At 39.9% G+C, this 21,242-nt stretch overlaps 1 long non-coding RNA gene across 1 annotated transcript in view; it reads right to left on the bottom strand.

Annotated features, from left to right (window-relative positions):
* The window catches only part of LOC309644254, a 30,406-nt gene extending 14,464 nt beyond the window's left edge, over positions 1 to 15,942 (bottom strand). Inside the window, exons 1-2 of the long non-coding RNA XR_014254310.1 lie at positions 3,300 to 15,942; positions 143 to 3,262 (exon numbers count right to left, since the gene is read on the bottom strand). This is a non-coding gene — a long non-coding RNA (uncharacterized lncRNA). The remainder of the gene's footprint in view (positions 1 to 142; positions 3,263 to 3,299) is intronic.
* Between the last annotated feature and the right edge of the window lie 5,300 nt (positions 15,943 to 21,242).

Here is a 21,242-nt window from a genome sequence, read left to right as displayed (position 1 = left end):
GTACTAACGAAAAGCCAATTTTCAAGACTGGGGCCCAGAATAAAGAGATGAAGGACCTGGCTATACTGACACAGAGAAAGATCCGACAGCTGGCTCTGGAGGTCTGACCTTCTGGGCATTACTTCTCATGCCACAATGATACCTGCAGGAGAGCAGTTTCATGCACCACGTTCCACTGGAACTGTGGGTGGGCTCATTGGCCAGTGAGAGTAGAGCTGCTGTGATTCTGTGGGGATCATCTCACTTCACTGTGAACTGGCTCTGTACCATCATCCTCTTGGCCCTTTGTACATCCTTTTGTCATCCAGATAAGAAAAGGTATAAAGAAGGAGAAATAATAAAACCATCTCAAGCCATGAACGTCTAATTGTGTTATCTGTTAGTCCCTAACAGATAATTGGTTAAAACTATATTTTACGAAGAAAATTTTAAAAACCTTAATTAAGCCTTTAAAGCCCAATCCCAAAGCAGAAATCTTATAGTAAACTACCAGAACTGACTTAATTTTGTAAAAAATTAATTTCCTTATGTTATAAAATGCCATAAACAGAACCAAAAAGCAAATGACAACCTGGGATTATATTTGAAACATAGATAAGAGACAATGAAAGTCGTTAACAGATACAGATGTTTTCAAATCTGTGAAAAATAGAGATAGCCCTAAAATAGGTGAAGATCATGAATGATCAATTTGTGAAAGAACAATTGGCTAATACACAAGTTAAAAGTTCAGTGTTGATAGTAAACAAGGAAATACAAATTAAAGTGAGATAATCAGTGCCTATAAAATTAGAAGGTAATTTTTATTTTTTTATTATTTATTTTGGCTGTGCTGGGTCTTAGTTGCGGCATGTGGGATCTTTAGTTGTGGCATGCAGACTTCTTAGTTGCACCATGTGGGATCTAGTTCCCCGACCAGGGATCGAACCCAGGCACCCTGCATTGGGAGCGTGGAGTCTTACCCACTGGATGACCAGGGAAGTCCCTAGAAGGTAATTTTTAAATGATAATATCAAATGTATTCTTTATGGTGAAGGTTTAAAGGGAAGAGGTACTTTCAAACACTTTGGGATGGAGTGTAAATTGGTATAAACTTTCTAGAGGGCAATTTGGCATATATATTAGAGCAGTTGTTGCCCAGTCAGGCATTTAAACACAGGAAATTTAATACAAGAGTTGATCAGATAATAGTTAGAAGGGCCAGAGAAAACAAAGGGGAAGATCATGCTACCTGGAGGTCATTAACTTCAGGACTAACTCTACCCCTTGGCCTGGAGAAGCAAAAGGAAAAAGGTGGTATTACACAGGGTCCACAAGCGCCACCACAGGCCCTGGGCAGAAAGTCAACATTGGTGTTTCTGGACTTGCTGCTGGACCCTGTAATCACCTGCAGTTGGCTCCCAAGGCTGCTGATGGAGCCAAAAGCAGGAAAAAAATGGCTTCTACCCAACAGGCAAAGGAGTCTGGGAAATGTAGTTTGCAGGCTCCCAGTCACCTGAACAGAAGAGAGTATTAAAGGGCAAGTATGGGTCTGAGAGCCAAAATTTAAAACTCCAGTGCATGCATCAGCATAAAAATGTTTATATACTGCCAATTACAACAATTTTCCTATATAAATGTTTAAGGAAATAAGTAGCAAAACACAAAAAGATTTATGTACAAGGACTTTTGTAATTGTGTCACACTCAGTAAGATTTGCCATGTCTGGTTGTTTTTCCCTTCCTGTATTCCTCGTGGTTGCAACTAGACTTGACCCATGAGTTCAGAAGAGGCATGTGTCACTTCCAGGATGCATTTAATCGCCCCTATGAATCTCTCCAGAGTTATATTTTCCCTCTGGCACAGTGGCCAACTACATCAGAGATGGCGCTGCTGTTAGACTAGGTCCCTACATGACTATGATGTGCAGAGGTCCCTTACTAACCCCATATGTGAGTGAAAAATAAATCTCTGTTATTTTAAGCAACCGAAAATTGAGGGTTGCTTGTTATAACAACAGAGACTAGACAAATTTGACTCGCACACATGGAATGCTTTATGAGAGCAGAGAATTACAACCAGTGTGTTCAATAATATGGGAAAGTGAAATAAATTACTATATATCCACATCATGGAATATATTGTTGCCAGTGAAACGTGCTTTTGGAGAATATTGAAAGAGATGAGAAAATCTTCACCATAGAAAATAAAGTGGGAAAAATAGAATATAAAACAATATATTAAAAAAACCAATGTATATTAAATGAGACTCATACATGAGATTATATATAAAATGTTTTGTGCAGTGAGTGCTCAAATGGTATGTTATTACTGTATAATCAGAAACATGTAAATGACATAGTACTGGGCTCAATGGATGGGCCACCCCAGATTCGGACACATGCTTGACATTCTGGCTGAGATGGCCGTAAGCAGTGTCTTGTATTGTTCCTGTGGTCATGGCGTCAGGCAATGCTGCAGTCTCTCATGACACTTGTGGGCATGACCAGCCAGCATCTTACCTGGACTTCCCTCTTGTTGCTGAGGCATGAGACGCTATGGGCTTTGGGCTAAATGATGGCATGGAACCCACTGGGCACCCACCAAGCGGGGCCTGCGAGGTTGCATGTTGCAGGCAAGGATGTGGGAAGTGCCACTGACGCATGCCTACACTCTGGCTCACCCTGAGGACTGTGATTTATGCTACAGATGCAACAGTTGCCATCTTGGATCTAGCCTCCGTGACAGACAGCTGAGACAGACAGCTGATGGAGGGAGCAGGTGGTGCAACCTGGAAGTGTGGGGCAGTAACGCCCTGCAGAGCAAACTTTGATCACTGGAAATGGGAGCCAGAGGATAATTCTTCTCCCCACCACCGCCAGAAAGGAGCTGCAACAGCTTCATAACAGCTCTCTGAAGACATCCTGCAAGAATGAGCAATCAACAGCACTTGTCACCCAGCTGTGGCCAGCTTCATAACCCGCTCTCCTTCTTCCTTTGCCTCCCTCTTGCTTCCTGGGATTGGGCTCCCCAGTGAAGTGTTTTAAGGTTTAGCCTTAGGCACTGTTTTCTAGGGATCAGCCTCAGACAGTTACTTACACTTCCATACATGCTTCATGGTTCCAAGTATAAGAGCAATGCTTCTAAAATAGCTTACACGATGGGACTTACCTGGTGGTACAGTGGTTAAGAATCCGCCTGCCAGTGCAGGGCACACGGGTTCGATCCCTGGTCCAGGAAGATCCCACATGCCGCGGAGCAACTAAGCCCGTGCCCACAACTACTGAGCCTGCGCTCTAGAGCCTGCGAGCCACAACTACTGAAGCCTACGCGCCTAGAGCCCATGCTCCACAACAAGAGAAGCCACCGCCATGAGAAGCCCGTGCACCGCAACAAAGAGTAGCCCCTGCTCGCCACAACTAGAGAAAGCCCATGCGCAGCAACGAAGACCCAACGCAGCCAAAAAATAACTAAATTAAAAAATAAAATAAAATAATTTACACGATCCTGTCCCCATCTACCTGATAGCAGCACACAGCCATGTCTCCTGCCAACGTCACCTCCCAATCTCTTTGAGGAAGAAACAGAGGAGAGGATAAGACATAGAACATACGATGGAGGTTTTACTGCCATAATTGCTTGAATCTCAGCAAAGCTGTATGAATTTTAGATATTTGATTATTTTAGAAATGCAAAGAAAAGAGCACAGCAACATTTCATTTCCCAAGGGATGATAGCAGATGCGAGGCTTGCTAATACAAGCATATATAGCTTTTCTAACGCTTTGCTATAGAAGGGTTCCATCACAGCGTGTTGCAGCTACCACAGGAAGTTTATTTCTTCTTTCTTCCTATACCTGACCTAACTTTCTGCAGCCTCATTCACCTACTTGTACCTGGAGGACCTAGACAAGCTCTTTTGTGATTGGTTTCTGACCCACGCCAGCCTGGAAGAGCTCAGAAACAGCTATTAGCCAGGTCTCTCCAGCATGGATGTGTGCTTTTGTCCCCCTGGGCCCCTGGCTGGCCACCTTGAACTTCACAACTTCAGAGCTTGCCTTGGCCTGAGCCTTTCTGTGCTTGAAGCCAGGCTCCTGGCTTCCTCTGACTCCTGACATTTGGGTGTCCTGTTACCTGTGAGTCATCTTGCTCGTTGACTCTTGGCCTGCTTTCACTTCCTGACATCGGAGCTAGGGCTGGTAACTGCTCACCTTTCAGGCACTGACCCTTGGCATATGGCAGATGTTGCTGGCCCCAACTTTTGCCTTGACTGAATCCCTAGCCTCCCACATCTTGTAGCATAAAATGTGATCACTCATTTTTAAATACAACTGTCTCTTGTTCACGCTAAATAGTACTAAGTATTTACCAATGGTCTCATACTCGATGAAAGCAGAAGCCAAAAGGAGTTATTTAACTGTGATCATGAAAGCTAAGAGAGGAGTCTTTTATGAGAACAAATTCTCTTAATAGAAATATCAGTAATACTTTGCTGAGTACCTACTAGGTACCAGGTACTCACCTAGGACTTTTACAACTATTAGCTCATTAAATCATCACAACAGCCCTATGAGGTAAGTACTCTTATTGCCGTTTTATAAAAAGGTGGAGAGTATCCCTTCCATTTCATTACCTCTCCGCGTTGTAAAATAGTTGATCAGTACCTTGAAATCTCTCACTAGTCTTATTGTCTCTCTCATAACAAAAATAATGACTTAATAATAGATATTAATTTTAATGTGGCCTCAGTATCTTAAATTTATATTATTCTCTTATTGGTCATCTTCCAAGCCAACCATAACAACCCCACAGTACAATTTAGCATTAGGTATCAAAACTAAAAATATCCATTCCTTTTCATCTCAAAATTTCACTTCTAAAAAAATATAAATTCTCCTAGTAGATAAATATATGTAAAAGAGTGTTTACCACAGTGCAGTTTATAGTATCAAAAAACTAGGAACAAATTGACTATGCATCAGCAAGAGATTCATTAACTCAATAAAGGCACATTCGGGCTTCCCTGGTGGTGCAGTGGTTGAGAATCTGCCTGCCAATGCAGGGGACACGGGTTCGAGCCCTGGTCTGGGAAGATCCCACATGCCGCAGAGCAGCTGGGCCCGTGAGCCACAATTACTGAGCCTGCGCATCTGGAGCCTGTGCTCCGCAACAAGAGAGGCCACGACAGTGAGAGGCCCGCGCACCGCAATGAAGAGTGGCCCCCACTTGCCGCAACTAGAGAAAGCCCTCGCACAGAAACGAAGACCCAACACAGCCATAAATAAATAAATAAATAAATAAAAATTAAAAAAAAAAAAAGAATCTGCCTGCCAATGCAGTGGACACGGGTTCAATCCCTAAAAAAATAAATAAATAAAGGCACATTCATACAATGGCCTACTATATACTATCAATCCACTGAAAAGGAGAAGGTAGATCTATATGAACTAACATGGAAACATGTCCAAGATGTGGTGTTGAATGCAAAAAGATAAGACTACAGATTCTATTAATGCAAAATATTGTATTTATAAATTATACAATTTAAAAATTTATAATACATAACATATTTATATAATGTCTGAAACACTAAGTTATTAATATTAGTGATTTCTCTGTGGCATGAGATCAGTTATGGGGGTAGCAGTGGGGGCTTTCATTTTCTATTTTATATGCAATTATATTTTTTACATTTTTGAAGCATATATAATTTTTATAATAAGAAACATTAAATATATCAATTTCTATTTTGAAATTAAAATTTCCATGGAAGGCAAAGTTTCCATTTAGTTATTTTTCACTCCAGTGAACAGAGACTGACTGTCCTCATGAAAACTTTAGGTCTTGTACTCATGTGAAAGGTGCAAAAATCCCCTATTCTTATTCTTTGCTCATCAGTTGCCAGTGTGGTATTAGATGAATTCAATCTTTCTTACACAGGTCAATATTTAAGAATTCCAGGGCTTCCCTGGTGGCGCAGTGGTTGAGAGTCTGCCTGCCAATGCAGGGGACACGGGTTCGAGCCCTGGTCTGGGAAGATCCCACATGCCGCGGAGCAACTAGGCCCGTGAGCCACAGCTACTGAGCCTGCGCGTCTGGAGCTTGTGCTCCGCAACAAGAGAGGCTGCGATAGTGAGAGGCCCGCGCACCGCGATGAAGAGTGGCCCCCGCTTGCCGCAACTGGAGAAAGCCCTCGCACAGAAAACGAAGACCCAACACAGCCAAAAATAAATAAATAATTAAAAAAAAAAAAAAAAAGAATTCCAGCATATTGTAAGTTACATATTTCTTTTTTTACTTCCTCCATTTTTTTATATAATTTTATTTTTATACCAGGGTGACGTGTGTTTGGAAATCATTGTGATGCTCATATTACATAAACAGAGAAGCATATTGAATTCCATGGATTATCTCACATTAACCCAGTTAGATCAGATGTTAGTGTCTGTGCTTACAAGAGATTCTTAAAAATCTTTAATGTGTTTTGAGATAATGGATTCCTCATTCCTTATATGGACTTGCTAAATAAGGAAGCATCAAATGCAGAAAGATTTAAGTAGGGAAAAAATGCATACCCCATGAATTCAGCTGTGTTACCCAACTTGTAATTACTCAAAGGTTTCCTAAGAATCAGTAATTGAAATTTAATTCACATCTGGGTCCCAAGTTTATATAAGAAACTAAGTTATCTAAATTTTGGGTTATCAACTTAATAAATTAGTGTTTCTAGCCTTAGAATTCTACTCTTGTTTTAGGGAAACCCCCTCTGCCTTCTTAGATTTAAACTTCTCACTATAAAAATAGTAGTGAGGGACTTCCCTGGCAGTCCAGTGGTTAAGAATCCATGCTTCCATTGCAGGAGGCACAGGTTTGATCCCTGGTGGGGGAACTAAGATCCTGCATGCCACCTGGTGTGGCCAAAAAAAACAGTAGTGAATAGTAGTAGTAGTAGTATTGCACATATTTTCTTAGTACCTTAGATTTATTATGTGCTTTCACAGCTACACACAACTTCAAAACTCACAGGAACCCAGTTTTACAAGGAAGTCCATCATGACTGTTAGTGCCAAAGGAACCCACAAGGCAGCCCTTTGCAGTCCTTTGCATGGACTTGAAGACAGGTTTTTTTTGTTTGTTTTTGTTTTGGTTTTTTTTGGCTGTGTTGGGTCTTCATTGTTGTGCACGGGCTTCCTCTAGTTGCAGTGAGTGGGGGCTGCTCTTCGTTGTGGTGCACGGGCTTCTCATTGTCATGGCTTCTCTTGTTGCAGAGCACGGGCTCTAGGCGCACAGGCTTCAGTAGTTGTGGCACATGGGCTCAGTAGTTGTGGCTTGCGGGCTCTAGAGCTCAGGTCAGTAGTTGTGGCGCACGGGCTTAGTTGCTCCACGGCATGTGGGATCTTCCCGGACCAGGGCTCGATCCCATGTCCCTTGCATTGGCAGGCAGATTCTTAACCATTGTGCCACCAGAGAAGCCCTGAAGACAGTATTAAGGTGAAATGCTTATACGTACATCTTCAGAAAATAGTCTAAAATAAATGGATCTCTCTTCCAGTTTCTATATAAATGAAATCTCTTTGGAAAAATAATAAACAATAAGCATAACTAATATTTGAAACATTAATCAAAGCAAAATGTATGAACCAAAGATGTTTTATTAATCCCAAACATCCCTCAAGTATTGAGGTTGAAAATCAGAGACTATTGTACCCAGGCCCCCTTCACTAGGAACCTGCTAGCAGACAAGCTTCACCCAACCATGAGACAACTGGGAAATACTGGCAAAGGAACTGGTGGTGAGCATAAATACATTTAGAAATGGGACTAAAATAAATTCAGAAATGAGTAGAAAATAATATGCAAATATTATGTGCTCTGATATTGTAAAACTAACACATCTAACAAAATGTGGGAGGAAAAGGGGAGAAAATGGTCCATAGCCCAAAATGTAAAAGCTAAAACAATAAAGCATTTAGAAGAGAGCATAAGAAAATGTCTTAGTGACTTGGGGGTAGGCAAAAGCCTCTTAGGTCACTAGAAGCAATAACTATAAATTTTAAAAACAATCAATCAAATGTCAACAAACTAAAAATGTCTGCTTATCAAAAGATGCTGCTATGAAAATGAATAAGCAAGCCATAGACTAGAAGAAAATACTCTTAAAATGTATATCTGACAAATAACTGGTATCCAATATATTAGAACAAATAAACAAATCTACAACTCAATATAGAGAGACAAACCACCTAATTTTAAAACGGGCAAAAAAATTTAATACACATTTTATAAAATAAAATATGCAAATGGCAATAAAGGAATGAAGAGTGCTCAACATTATTAGTCATCAGGGAAATGAAAATTAAAACCATTAAGATACTACTACACATCCACTAGAATGGATAACATTTTAAAAGACTGACAACACAAAAGTTGGTGAGGAATGTGGAGAAACCAGCACTCTTATACATTGTGAGTGTGGATATAAAATGGTACAACCAGTTGGGAAAAGGTCTCAAAGTTTCTTATAAACCAAACATACACCTATGGCATACCCTATGATCTAGTAATTCTACTCCTAGGTATTAACCAAAGAGAAATTTTAAAAGCTCACAAAAACACTTGTACAAAAATGTTCATAGAAGCTTTACTCATAATAGCCCCAAACTGGAAACAAAGTGTGTGTTAATAAGAGAATATACAAAAAACTGCCATATGTTCTTACAATGAAATACTACTGAGCAATAAATAGGACTAAATCACTGATACAAGCAACTGCATGGATGTGTGTCTCAAAGACATTATGAATGTCTTTGTGTCTGAATGAAATGAACGTCTGAGTGAAAGAACTCTTACCCAATGAGTACATACTGTGTGATTCTATTTCCGTGAAGTTTCTAAACCGGTGAAACTAATTTATGGTGGAAAAAAATCAGAAGTCTGCCTCTGGGAGGGGAGTGGGGATTGACTGGGAAGGAGCCCCAGGGAAATTCTGCAGAGGCAATGGTAACCTTTTATATCTTGTTAGGGGTTGGGTTACACAGGTACATGCAATTTTCAAAACTAGCAAAGGTATACTTAAGATTTGGGTGCTTTACAGCATACAAATTTTACACCAAAAGAAAAATACTTTAAATAAATATTAAACTCTAGTTAATGATATATATGCTGAGGTATTTAAGAGTAAATGTATTAATATCTGCAGTTTAATTTGAAGTGCATCAAAAAATGAGATGGATTGACCAATAGCTAGATGGACACATATTGATAAAGCCAATATAGTAATATGTTAATTACAGCGTCTGGGTAGTGGGCATATGGGTGTTCACTGTAAAAATCTTTCAACTTCACTCTAAGTTTGGAAATTTTCACAATAAAATTTTGGAGGAAAAAAGGGGGGAGAGAATAGGGTAAGTAGAATAACATTAATTGCATCATGAGCAGTAAGAGGGGGTCATAGGATATGATTTAATGCTAACAAACAGAACTGTAGACACCTAAAAGTACAGAGAAACACTAAGAAAGAGAATATTACTGACTAAAATTGGAAAGCAAACAAGAGATGAGAGTGTGCAAGCTAATTTTATTTTGCTCAGAGTGTGAAACCAAGGAGAGAGGGGACTGTTAGTATTTATAATATGTATTTTAAAATGAAAGAAATGAGATCAAACACAGATGTTATATAGATAAAGATTAACTAACCTAAGATAAAAGCAGAATTCAACTCTATGCTGTATACAAGAGACTTGCCTAAAACAAAAGTGATTTAGAAAGGTTAGAAATAAAAGGTTATGCAAAGTAGTGCTAGTCAAAAGCAAACCGAAAGAAAGCAGGGGTTAAGGCTTTGATATCAGACAAGGTAGAATTCAAGCCAAAAATGTATTAAGCAAGACAAAGAAGATACTATATAACCGTGCTGTCCATTTCAGTAGCCATGAGCAACACATGTAGCTATTTGAAATGCGGGTAATGTGACCGAGGAAATGAATCTTTAATTTTAGTTCATTAATTTATATAGTGCAGAAACCACTTCCATCATCACAGAAAGTTCTGTTGGATAGTGCTTCTTTATAATGTTAAAGATTCCAAGTTATAATGAAGATGCAACAGTTATAAATATCTACACACCAAATAACATAGCATCTACTTTCATAAAGCAGAAATGATGGAAAGATGCAAACCCACTATAAGAAAAGACTTTAAAATCAAATTTCTCCATTCAAGACAAAACAAGTGAAAATATCCAGAGCTTAAGTATTGAAATTGAAATATATGTTGCCGGAAGACTTAATGAGCTGATCATTCTTTAAATTCTCGGAGTATCTCTAAATACTCTCCTCTCCCAGCACAAAGTTTGCATTTGCAGCCCTTGAAAACGTTTGGTGATTACTTAATAAATTTTCAGGGTTCCTAATGAATATGCATGCCTATAAAAGGAATTATGGGAACACATTTAACTGCCCTAAAAACATATTTGCATGATAACTGTACTAGCCTTCAGAGTTGTGGTGAGAATACAATTAGTGGGAATTTTTGAAGTGTTCTGAATTTTTAGGAAGAAAGTCATTGCATAAGCATTTCTGTTTTGGCCTTTTAACTGAGTACATGGGTCCCCAAGGAAAAACCATCTTTGTCCTGCTTCAACTATTCACCCCAATTAAATCCTTCAACACCCGGGTACATTTGAGGAACAATGCCCCTGACTCAGCTGACATTTCCTCTGATAATAAGTTATTTGCAAAACATTTCTTGACTTCCTTTCCTAAGCCTACAGCCTGATGACCTGTGGAATAATCTGAACTTTTGGTACTGTCATGGAGGCCAGGCAGAAGAAGGGAGAGTCATATTGGTCTTGTCTTTAAAGACCCATCAGTGGCCCACCCACTTCAGCTTCCGAACAAACATAGGGCAGAATGGTTCACCAGGGAAACAGGTACAGAACTAGATGGAACCTCACCAAAGCCACAAAAATCCCCTCTGCTTCCTTCTCTGATAATGACCATGTCCCTCACAAAGGCCAACCCAACATTCCAAGGCCACAGAACAGTTTTCTTCAATCAATAGGTGTTATGGTAACACAGAACTGCCCACACCTATTTCAGTTGCCTTTAAGGCTGCACAGCGTCAAGGATTACTTATAGGAGAAGGAGGTCTCCCATCTTTACATCTTTTCTAGGGGTTATTAATTAAGATCTTTATTTTTAAAGGTTTGACGAGAAAGGGTTTTACCTGGTCTGCCAATGTGGTATCACAGGTTACCTGCGTAGCAACAAGTAGAGTTTGGCCATCAGAAGACCTGGTCAAGTATGTGCATGGAGTAGCCTGTGTTGCAGATGCTGTTTGTTTCTTATTTCAATTACTTATCATAATCTTCCCTTCTAACCCCCGTGTCTTACTGTTGATCACATGACAGCATAAAGATAGGAACAACTAGGGCTGAAGCAGAGGTCACTGAAAACATTCCCACGGTCTGGAAGTGCTTGCCCATCTTGATGACTCATTGCATGGCTTGTCCATCCTTTCCCCCAAAAGAAGCGTGTTGCCATTAGTCAGCTGTGTGTGACCAATGCGGATTGTCCTTGCTTGCAGATGGTCACTTTGCAGATCTTGACCAGCCCAGTTCAGCTGTAGTTGATGATGATACGGTTGTTCTTGATGGATGAGAAATGAAAATGCAATATCCACTCTAGGGGCTTCATCGTGAACAACGATGGACCTTATAACTTGATCATCTTCCCATGGCATACATCAGAGGAGAAGGTCACACTCAGCCTATCTTTGGCATGACTCCTAAAGTGGTGTGAAATATCAGAAATGGCGGGTGTTGGGAGCCTGGGAGGGCAAACATACCATCTGGGAAGGTGACCGCATCAGTGAAGGCAGCAAACTTGCAGACCCCACTGAGGATTCTATAAAACCCTACAGACAACATCTGGGAGTCAGGAGATGTAGCAGTTCTGTATAAGGCAGGCTTTGTGGAATGTTTTCTGTTCACACATATAGGTTGTTGACTGGAGGTCTGCTTCACCAGGGAGACTGAAACTGTTTTGCTTAAAGAAATGAAGCAAAGAAAAACAAATGTATAACATCGTTCATTTGTGGAATATAGAAAAATGATATAGATGAACTTATTTGCAAAGCAGAAATAGAGACAAAGACGTAGAGAACAAACATATGGATACCAAGGGGGAAGGGAGGTTGGGATGAACTGGGAGATTGGGATTGACATATATACACTACTATGTATAAAATAGATAACTAATGAGAACCTGCTGTATAGTACAAGGAACTTTACTCAAGGCTCTGTGGTGACCTAAATGGGAAGGAAATCCAAAAAGAAGGGATATACGTATACGTATAGCTGATTCACTTTGCTGTACAGCAGAAATTAATGCAACATTGTAAAGCAACTATTCTCCAATAAAAATTAATAAAAAAAAAAAGAAATGAAGCAAAAGCCTAGAGATGTTTCACTGTCCAACTCTTTGTGACAGCAGGGATGAAGTAGTCTGTTTTTGCTGGTGAGGTAAGCTTCAAATGAACATCAAAGGCAGCTTCAGCCTAAAGAAAACCTCACACACCCAGTCTGAAGGGTGAGTTAGCCTTGACAATGGCAGGTCAGATGAGCACAGCGGAGCAAGGCCCTGTTTGGATTCACTGCATTTATGTATATGGGCGTTATATCTATTCTTTCTCCCAGAGGGCCCACTTCACTGACTTCCCTAGTGAAACGTCAACAGAGTTCCCACAGTATACAGGGTTTGGAGGATTCCTTTTTATACTTCTGAAATACAGAAGTCCAATCTTCTAGAATCTTACCCTCTTTCTTATTAGTCTTGGGTGGAGCAAAGAATATGCTTAGCAGGTTGTGTCCTGGAATCCAGGCTGCAGTCCAAAGGCAGGCTCCTTTCACCCAAGACTGCAAAGCATGGAACTGGCCAACATACAGTAGAGGTCTCAAAATCAGAGCCTAGACACATGGCCCAAATGCATCTGCCAATCCAAGTAACCAGATGGAGAAGCCCAGAGAATCAATTTTTTTCTTCATCCATTTGAGAAATATTTACTGATAGTCAAATAAATGCCAGGCACTTGTTCAAGAAGGTAGGGATTTGTCTATGAACAACAACAAAATACATCTCCTTTGGGCATCTTACATTTAGTTGGGAGGAGACAGTGATGAAGGAATACGGAAGTGCGCAATGGAAGCAAGCCGGAAGGTGTCCCAGGATCGGGGCAGGTGCCTGCAGCAGGTTCACACACCAGCCTGCATGGGCATGAGGGGTGCTTTTATGGAGCCTGAAGCTGGGCAACAAAGCCAGTCAACCGAGAACCTCTCTTGATTCCTATTTTTTCCAATTGTAAACCTGAGATAATGATATCTGTTTTCAGATGCTTTGAATTCCAGGGGTGAAAAATAATCCCTGCTGTGAATGCAAAGTTATTCTCACTAAAGCATGAAAGTTCTCTGGGCGTTTTGATCTTGTCACATTTTGAAAGCTGTGTGCTCCAGTAGAACGGCCCCCTGGGCTCCAATCAGGACACCCATGTTCCAGTCCAGCTCTGCCATCAGAAGATGTGTAACATTAGGCAAAGTGCTTAACCTCCTGGAAGCTTAGTCTATCCACCTGTAAAATGATTGTGTTGGGCCAGGTGATTCGTAAGCTCAAAATTTTTCTGATCTCCAATATACTTCAAAGAAATGTAATCTCCTGAACCCGTCTTACCAGTACAAATGCTGCTGATGACTAGGAAAATTCCCTTGTTGTGGCTTATGGCCTGAACTAACTTTTATTCATCTAATGCAACAGTCTTATTCTTGTTGTTTCAGAGACTAAAATTATATATTTTTCCTACTTCTTGCTTCTTTCCTGAGTATTTAATTAGCAAAGTTTCAAGATCTCTTCCAATAGGTTTGCCATCATATTTAGCTTTTTGGTTGCTCTTATGAGCTTTTTCCTTTTTTTCTTACTTAAAATCAATGTTCTTGTTGTTACTTGTGCAGCATATTAATAATATACAGTAGCTAATATTTATCAAGTACTTACTATAGGCCAGGCACAAATCATCCCATGTGATCATCACAGCAACACTAAGAGATAGACTATTATCATCTTTATTTTATAACAGAAGAAAAGATGCATTGAGGGGGTAAGAGGTATCCCAGAGTTACATGGCTAGTGAGAGCCCAGCTGGGATTGTCTGACTCTAGAGTTCAAACTGGAGACCTCTACTCCAAACGGACTCAATTGGTGTCTAAAGAGAGGGGGGCAGAGAGAAGGGGGGTGTGGAGAGAGAGGAAGGAAGGGAGGAACGGAGGAAGGGAGGAAGGGGGGAGGAAGGAAAAGGGAGGGAGGAAAGGAAGGAGGGAAAGAGAGAGGGAGGGAGGAAAAAAAGAGAAGGAAAGCAGAAAAGGGAAAAAGAAAGAAAAGCAAAAAATATTAAACGGAAAATAATTTAAGCTGCTTACACTATTTTTTCATTCTAAATAAAAATAGTTTTATTTAGTTGCATGGAAAATGTATAATATTATAGTTTAGATTATCTGCTGTATTGAAAACTAGAGTACACATGAGAAAAATAAGACTTCTTATTTTAGCCATTACAATGTTGTTATCTGGGTCTATTTAGGAAGCAGCAAAATGGAAGCAGCATTCCAATCTTTGACTCTGAAATTAGATCCTGGGCCCTATGACAAGGGTAGGGCAGGCAGCATGTGGCCCAAGGTCAAAGACTGCCCAACACGAACCCAAAGGCTCATGCCCCAAGAGAGGTAAAAACGAATTCACAAATTCCATAACATTAAACAGTGACTCTTTCTGAGCATCTGAATAACCCGTTCTATTTTCAAATAAGGTCAACTCAGGAAGCTGAGGTTAGAACAACTAAGGGCCAATAATATCCTTGGCTGGAAAGCCTGCCCTTCATCAACAACTGAGTGCCTGTGATGCCCTCTGACTTACCTACATTCATGACCATTTGGGGAAAGGTATATCTCGCTAAAGCCTCAGATTTGCTCCTAAAGTTCTGGTGCCCACAGCGGAGAGGCAGGCAATGGTTCCCGCCCACAGAGGTAGCATTCTGTTCTGCGGGGTAGGGCCTCTAGCACCAGCACAGCTGTTGTCAAGAGGTCCTTAACGCTCCATCACATCTATTGACAACCTGCAACCAGCTAGGTCATGGACTTAATGCTTCACTACAGTTATTTATGAGTCACTGTAACTTCAGGGTTTTTGTTTCATGCAAAGATCAGAAATACAAAAACAGATTCACTTAGTCAGAGAGCTAGAGAATAAGAGTCTTGTACTTGTAAATTCTTAATCTCTATAGACCAGCAATCACTCCTCACTGCCTTTTAAAAATTATATAATTTTATTCAACTTCAAGGATCTTATATTCCCTCAAACCATTCATGTTGGTAACAAGGGAACAGAAAGCCTGCGTGAGCAAATACATTTATGTTCTACAAAGGCCTATAAAACATTTAAATCTAATAGAGGCCAGTCTGCATCTTTTTTCCTTAAGATATGTTTGCCTGAAACCGGAGAGGAGTATTTTTCAATCAAAGCCATAAAGTTTAAAAAAAAAAAACAAACTATCTTTTTTTGTTTACCATCTTAACCACTTTTAAATGTACAGTGCAGTAGTATTAACCATATGCACATTGTTTTGCAACTTTTTCATACTGCAAAACTTAAACTCTATATCCATTGAACAACAATTTGCCTTCCCCCCGCCTCTCCTCAGCCTCTGGCAACTGCCATTCTACTTTCTATCTCTGTGATTTTGACTATTCTAAGCACCTTGTGCAAGGTGGAACCCTGCTTTATCTTTCTGTGACTGGCTTATTTCACTCAGCATAATGTCCTCCGGGTTCATCCATGCTGTAGCATTTGACAGTATTTCCCTCTTTTTTTAAGGCTGAATAATATTCTATTGTATGTACATACCACATTTTCTTTTTTTTTTAATTTATGGCAGTGTTGGGTCTTCGTTTCTGTGCGAGGGCTTTCTCTAGTTGCGGCAAGTGGGGGCCACTCTTCATCGCGGTGCGTGGGCCTCTCATTATCGCGGCCTCTCTTGTTGCAGAGCACAGGCTCCAGACGCGCAGGCTCAGTAATTGTGGCTCACGGGCCTAGTTGCTCTGCGGCATGTGGGATCTTCCCAGACCAGGGCTCGAACCCGTGTCCCCTGCATTGGCAGGCAGATTCTCAACCACTGCGCCACCGGGGAAGCCCCACATTTTCTTGATTCATTCATCTGCCCATAAATATTTTGGTTGCTTCTACCTCTTGGCTGTTATGAATAATGCTGCAATGAAAATGAGTATGCAAATATCTCCTTGAAATCCTGTTTTCAATTTTTTAGGGTATACATCCAGAAATGGGATTGCAGGATCATATGGTAGTTCTATTTTTAATTTTTTGAGGAAATTCTACACTGTTTTCCATAGCAGTTACACCATTTTACATTGCCACCAACAGTACACAAAGGTTCCAATTTCTCCACATCCTTGCCAACACTTGCTACTTTCTGGGTTTTTTGATAGTGGCCATCCTAACGGGTGTGAGATGATATCTCATTGTGGTTCCTCACTGCCTTCTATAAAAAGAAAAATAATAACCAAGCAAACAATTCCACGTAGTTCAATTAAATATTCTATCAAATTCTTTGCCTACAGTCCTCAAACACTGTTTTCTTTCTGGCACTAATTTGTTCTTTGTCCAGTAATAAAAAGCACTCTTTGGTGCAAAAAGTAGTCAGCATACATAGACCCTCTGACTCAGCATTCCACCCCCCGGTACACAGTCAACATAAGTGAGTAAGCATGTCCACTATCAGACATGTATAAAAATGTTCATAGCAGCTTTATTCATAATAGCCCAAAGCTGGAGATAGCCAAAGGCCATCAACAGTACAATGGATAAATAAACTGTCGTATATTGACATAGTGGAATAATAAACAGCAGTGAAAAAAATAAACTTCTGCTACATATGACAACTTGGATGAATTTCACATACCTAATATACAGTAAAAGGAAGCAGAGTCAAAAGAATACGTACTATATGATTTCATTTGTATGAAGTTCAAAAAAAGGCAAAACTATGGAGCTAGAGGGCAGAATATCATTTCCATTGGTGGAGTATCGACTAGCAGGGTACACAGGGGTTATTTGGGATTTTGTAAATATGTTATATCTTAATCTGGGTAACAGTTATATGAGTATATACATATATGAAAATTCATCAAGCTATATAGTTTATTTAAATCTGCATACTTTCCTTTTTTTTTTATGAAAGGTATTTATTTATTTATTTATTTTGGCTACGTTGGGTCTCAGTTGCTGCGCACAGGCTTTCTCTAGTTGCAGAGATCTGGGGCTACTCTTCGTTGTGGTGCGCAGGCTTGCGTTGCGGTGGCTTCTCTTGTTGCAGAGAACAGGCTCTAGATGCATGGGCTTCAGTAGTTGTGGCTCGTGGGCTCTAGAGCGCAGGCTCAGTAGTTGTGGTGCACGGGCCTAGTTGCTCCACGGCATGTGGGATCTTCCAGGACCAGGGATCGAACCGGTGTCCCCTTCATTGACAGGCGGAATCTTAACCACTGTGCCACCAGGGAAATCCCTGTATACTTCCCTTTATATAAGCTATAACTATCAAAAAAATAACTAAGAAAGATTAATCTTAGCAAGAAGATGCATTTGCAGTGATAAGCTATCTCCCTTTGTGATTTTTTTTAAGAGAAGCTACTACCCAAAAATCAACTAGTTACTGGACTGAATGTCAATATTATGACATAGTATGAGTGTGTTTCGTGTTTGGTAATTGCAATCATTGTTGCTTTTGTTGTGGTCATCCATTTACAATGCTTGGTGTCAGTTTATTTATCTCTTGTAAAAATAAAATACAGTGTGTGTGTGTGAAAAAAAAAAAAAGAGGAAATAGTGGTAAGTGCCAGGAGCTCCTGGAAACTACATAAGAGATGAAGACCCCAGAATTGTTGAGCTTTCTAAGAGGCCCAATGACTCAAGTAAAAACAGAAGGCTTAAAACTGAAACCTGGGGATATATGTATACATATAGCTGATTCACTTTGTTATACAGCAGAAACTAACACAACACTGTAAAGCAATTATACTCCAATAAAGATGTAAAAAAGAAAAACAAACAAACAAAATCAACTAGTAAATGAGTTGGGGTAATATTGTAAAGGGAAAAAAGAAATGCCAAACTTAGCATTGAAGTGAACTTCAAAAATTGGCAGAGAGATGGAAGGCAGAGACGAAATAATAAGCTTCATTCACTCTGAACCTAAGACACTCCATGGCAGTAAATTAGAAAAAATAAATTAACTTGGAGGGTATTCATAGTCCTCTAATTTACAATGGTGTCCTCAGCATTTGAATGTGTTAATTTTTAAACGCTAAAATCCATCACTCAGTTGTCATTCACCACAATCAACTGAGAATCCACTGTGAGCTTAGCTTTGTTTATATGCAGTTGTTGCCCTGCATTGTTAGGCATAGAGTTACATTTGTTTGTGTTCATTCCTTATTGCAACAAAGCAATCCAATGATGTAAATAGAGGGTTGAAAATCAAGCCATCGCTGAAAGATTAGTGTTCTACATAACTCAGCTCTAAATAGAGTTTCATCAACTCTTCAATATTAAGGGAAGCATTGCCTCATGAAGTCATCCTAATTTATAGCCAGGACTCTATATTAGTAATAATAACATGGCAATGTCTAGATTTTGAGATATAAAAGTAAACCATATAATAAATCCTAGTTTAATTAGTCTGTGTTTTCCATTGAAACAGGTCTTGGCTTGCAAAACCTATTCTGGGACAATTAGGTGGTACGGGATTCCTCCAGGATTATAAATATATACAATTCAAGACAAACCTACTTCTTGTGTGCTGAGCCACGTGAAAACAGTTACAGTTCCTACCACCACCCAGTGCAACCACTGTCGTCTCCGACCTGCACAATTACAATAGCATCCTACACAGAGTCCCTGCTTCTACCCTGCCCTTAGTCTATTCTCTATACAGCAACTGGAGTGGTCCTTTTACAACCTAAGTCAGATCAAAACCCTTCTTTGTTCAAGACCCTCCAAAGTCCTTACAATGAATGACAAGGTCTTACACTATCTGGCTTCTTTAGCCCTCTGACCGTCTTTATAACACCCTCCCCTTTCACTCTCTACTCTCCAGCCAGCTGGCCCCTTCCTGATCATGAAAGCTCCTGTCCAAAAGCCTTTGCATTTGTTTCCTAGATACCTGCAGAGCTTGCTCTCTGCTGCTTTCTTGACCTAGTTCAACTCTCACCTCATTTTAGAGATTCCTGACCACTCAATGATAGCTCCTTCAAACAATATCTATTTCTCCTTCCTCCCTGCTTTATTTTTCTTCATAGCACTTGTCAGCACCCTACGTGTTTTAAATGTACTTGCTTATTTACCTTCCATGTCTCTCCTCTAGAATGTGAGCTCCCCCTACTGGAGAGTAGGGACTTTGTTTGTTCACTGTTGCATTCCCAGAACCTAGTACAATGCCTGGTAATATGATAGGTGTTTAATAAATACCTGCTGATTAATCATGTAATGAATGATTTACTGCATATTCAGAGAGAATGCAATCTGTAGGTGTTTTTAAGTTAGGAATTAGAAAATCATTTCTAAGCTACACATTGTCTGAGTTATTCGGGTATCATCAGCATTCTTCTAACAAACATATGTATAAATGGGTTGTTTATAACATTTAAAAAAGCATTGATATATATGACAAACTGCAACTTTCATCCTGGTGACATGATATAAATAGAGCATAAAGCTTCATGATACTGACTATATCATAATTTTTGGCCATCAGACTCAGTGTCTAGCAGCAAACGTATCTATGTCAGGGTTACAGAGAGCAAGAGTTTCCTTGTAGTTCCCTGATATACACCATCTGGTGCAGGAATACTGTAACTTCCACTCCCTCATTGTTCAAGAGAAATATACAGACATGCATTATCACTCATCGCTCTACAGCAGGAGTAAGCTAACTATGGCATGTGTACCAAATACAGACCAGCAGTCTGTTTTCGTACAGTCTGAAAGCTAGCAGTAATTTTTATATTTTATAGAGCTGTAAAATAAACAAAAAAGTATGCAACAGAGACCCTATGTGGCCAAGAAAGCCTAAAATATTTGCTTTACAGGAAAAGTTTGCTGATCCCTGCTCTACAAAATCAGGTTAATGGACATGATTTTGGATCCTTAGGAAAAAGAGTCTTGAAAAAAATACCTGGAACATAGATGGTGCTAAAACATCTAGTTTGGCTTATTGAATCAGCACATATGACAAGGACAATGCATTTTCTAACAGAAGATGCACTGAATTAATTTTTGCAAAGACTGAGGAAAGTGATACTGGCCAGAAAAGCATAAACTTCCCCGTGAACTTTGAATCTTGCGTTTCAGAAGGGGAAAAAACCATATAAAAATCCATATAGATTTAAAAACTAATATAAGGCAAAACATGCGTGAGAAGAAAAAAATAAGCTCAGGAGCATTGGAGCCAAGTTCCTCTTTGGACTCCAAGATGTGCATAAATAACCATTCTCCCATCTTTTAATAATGGAACTTCTAAATTTGAGCTTGCAAGAAGTCTGTCCAACTAAAGGCTGTATTTCTCAGCCTCCCTTGCAGCTAGGCATGGCCATGTTCTGGAAAGTGGAATATGAACAGAAAATATGCATGTCATGTCCACAAGAGTAGCTTCTAGGTCTTCTGTAGAATGAGATAGCCTGTGTTTCCCTTTACCCCTCCTTCTTCCCATTGGCTGGGAGATGGAAGATGCAGGTTAAGGGTTGCAGAGTCACCCTACCAACCTTCAACTGCTTAGCTAGGTAACTTTTTTAAGAGCAAACTAAGCTCCTATCTTATTTAAGCCTTTGCCTTTAGTAGTCTGTTACAGCAACTTACATTGAAAGATGAGAAACAGTGATGTTCCTAATAGCATGAGGTTTTTATATACATTAATGCAAAAAATATTGACATAACATAAAGTGACTTAAAATTTTTTTTTTAATTTATTATTTATTTATTTTTATTTATTTTCGGCTGCGTCGGGTCTAAGTTGCGGCACGCAGGATATTCTTTGAGGCATGCAGGATCTTTCGTTGAGGCACAGGTTTTTCTCTAGTTGTGGTGTGCGGCTTTTCTTTCTCTAGTTGCGGCGCGCAGGCCCCAGGGATTGAGGCGCGTGAGCTCAGCAGTTGTGCAG

The sequence above is a fragment of the Balaenoptera physalus genome (assembly GCF_965194825.1).
Source record: "Balaenoptera physalus genome assembly, chromosome: 15".
NCBI classification, from domain to species: domain Eukaryota; kingdom Metazoa; phylum Chordata; class Mammalia; order Artiodactyla; family Balaenopteridae; genus Balaenoptera; species Balaenoptera physalus.
Note: the sequence above shows the minus strand (reverse complement) of the source record. Positions and strands in the feature narration are given on the sequence as shown.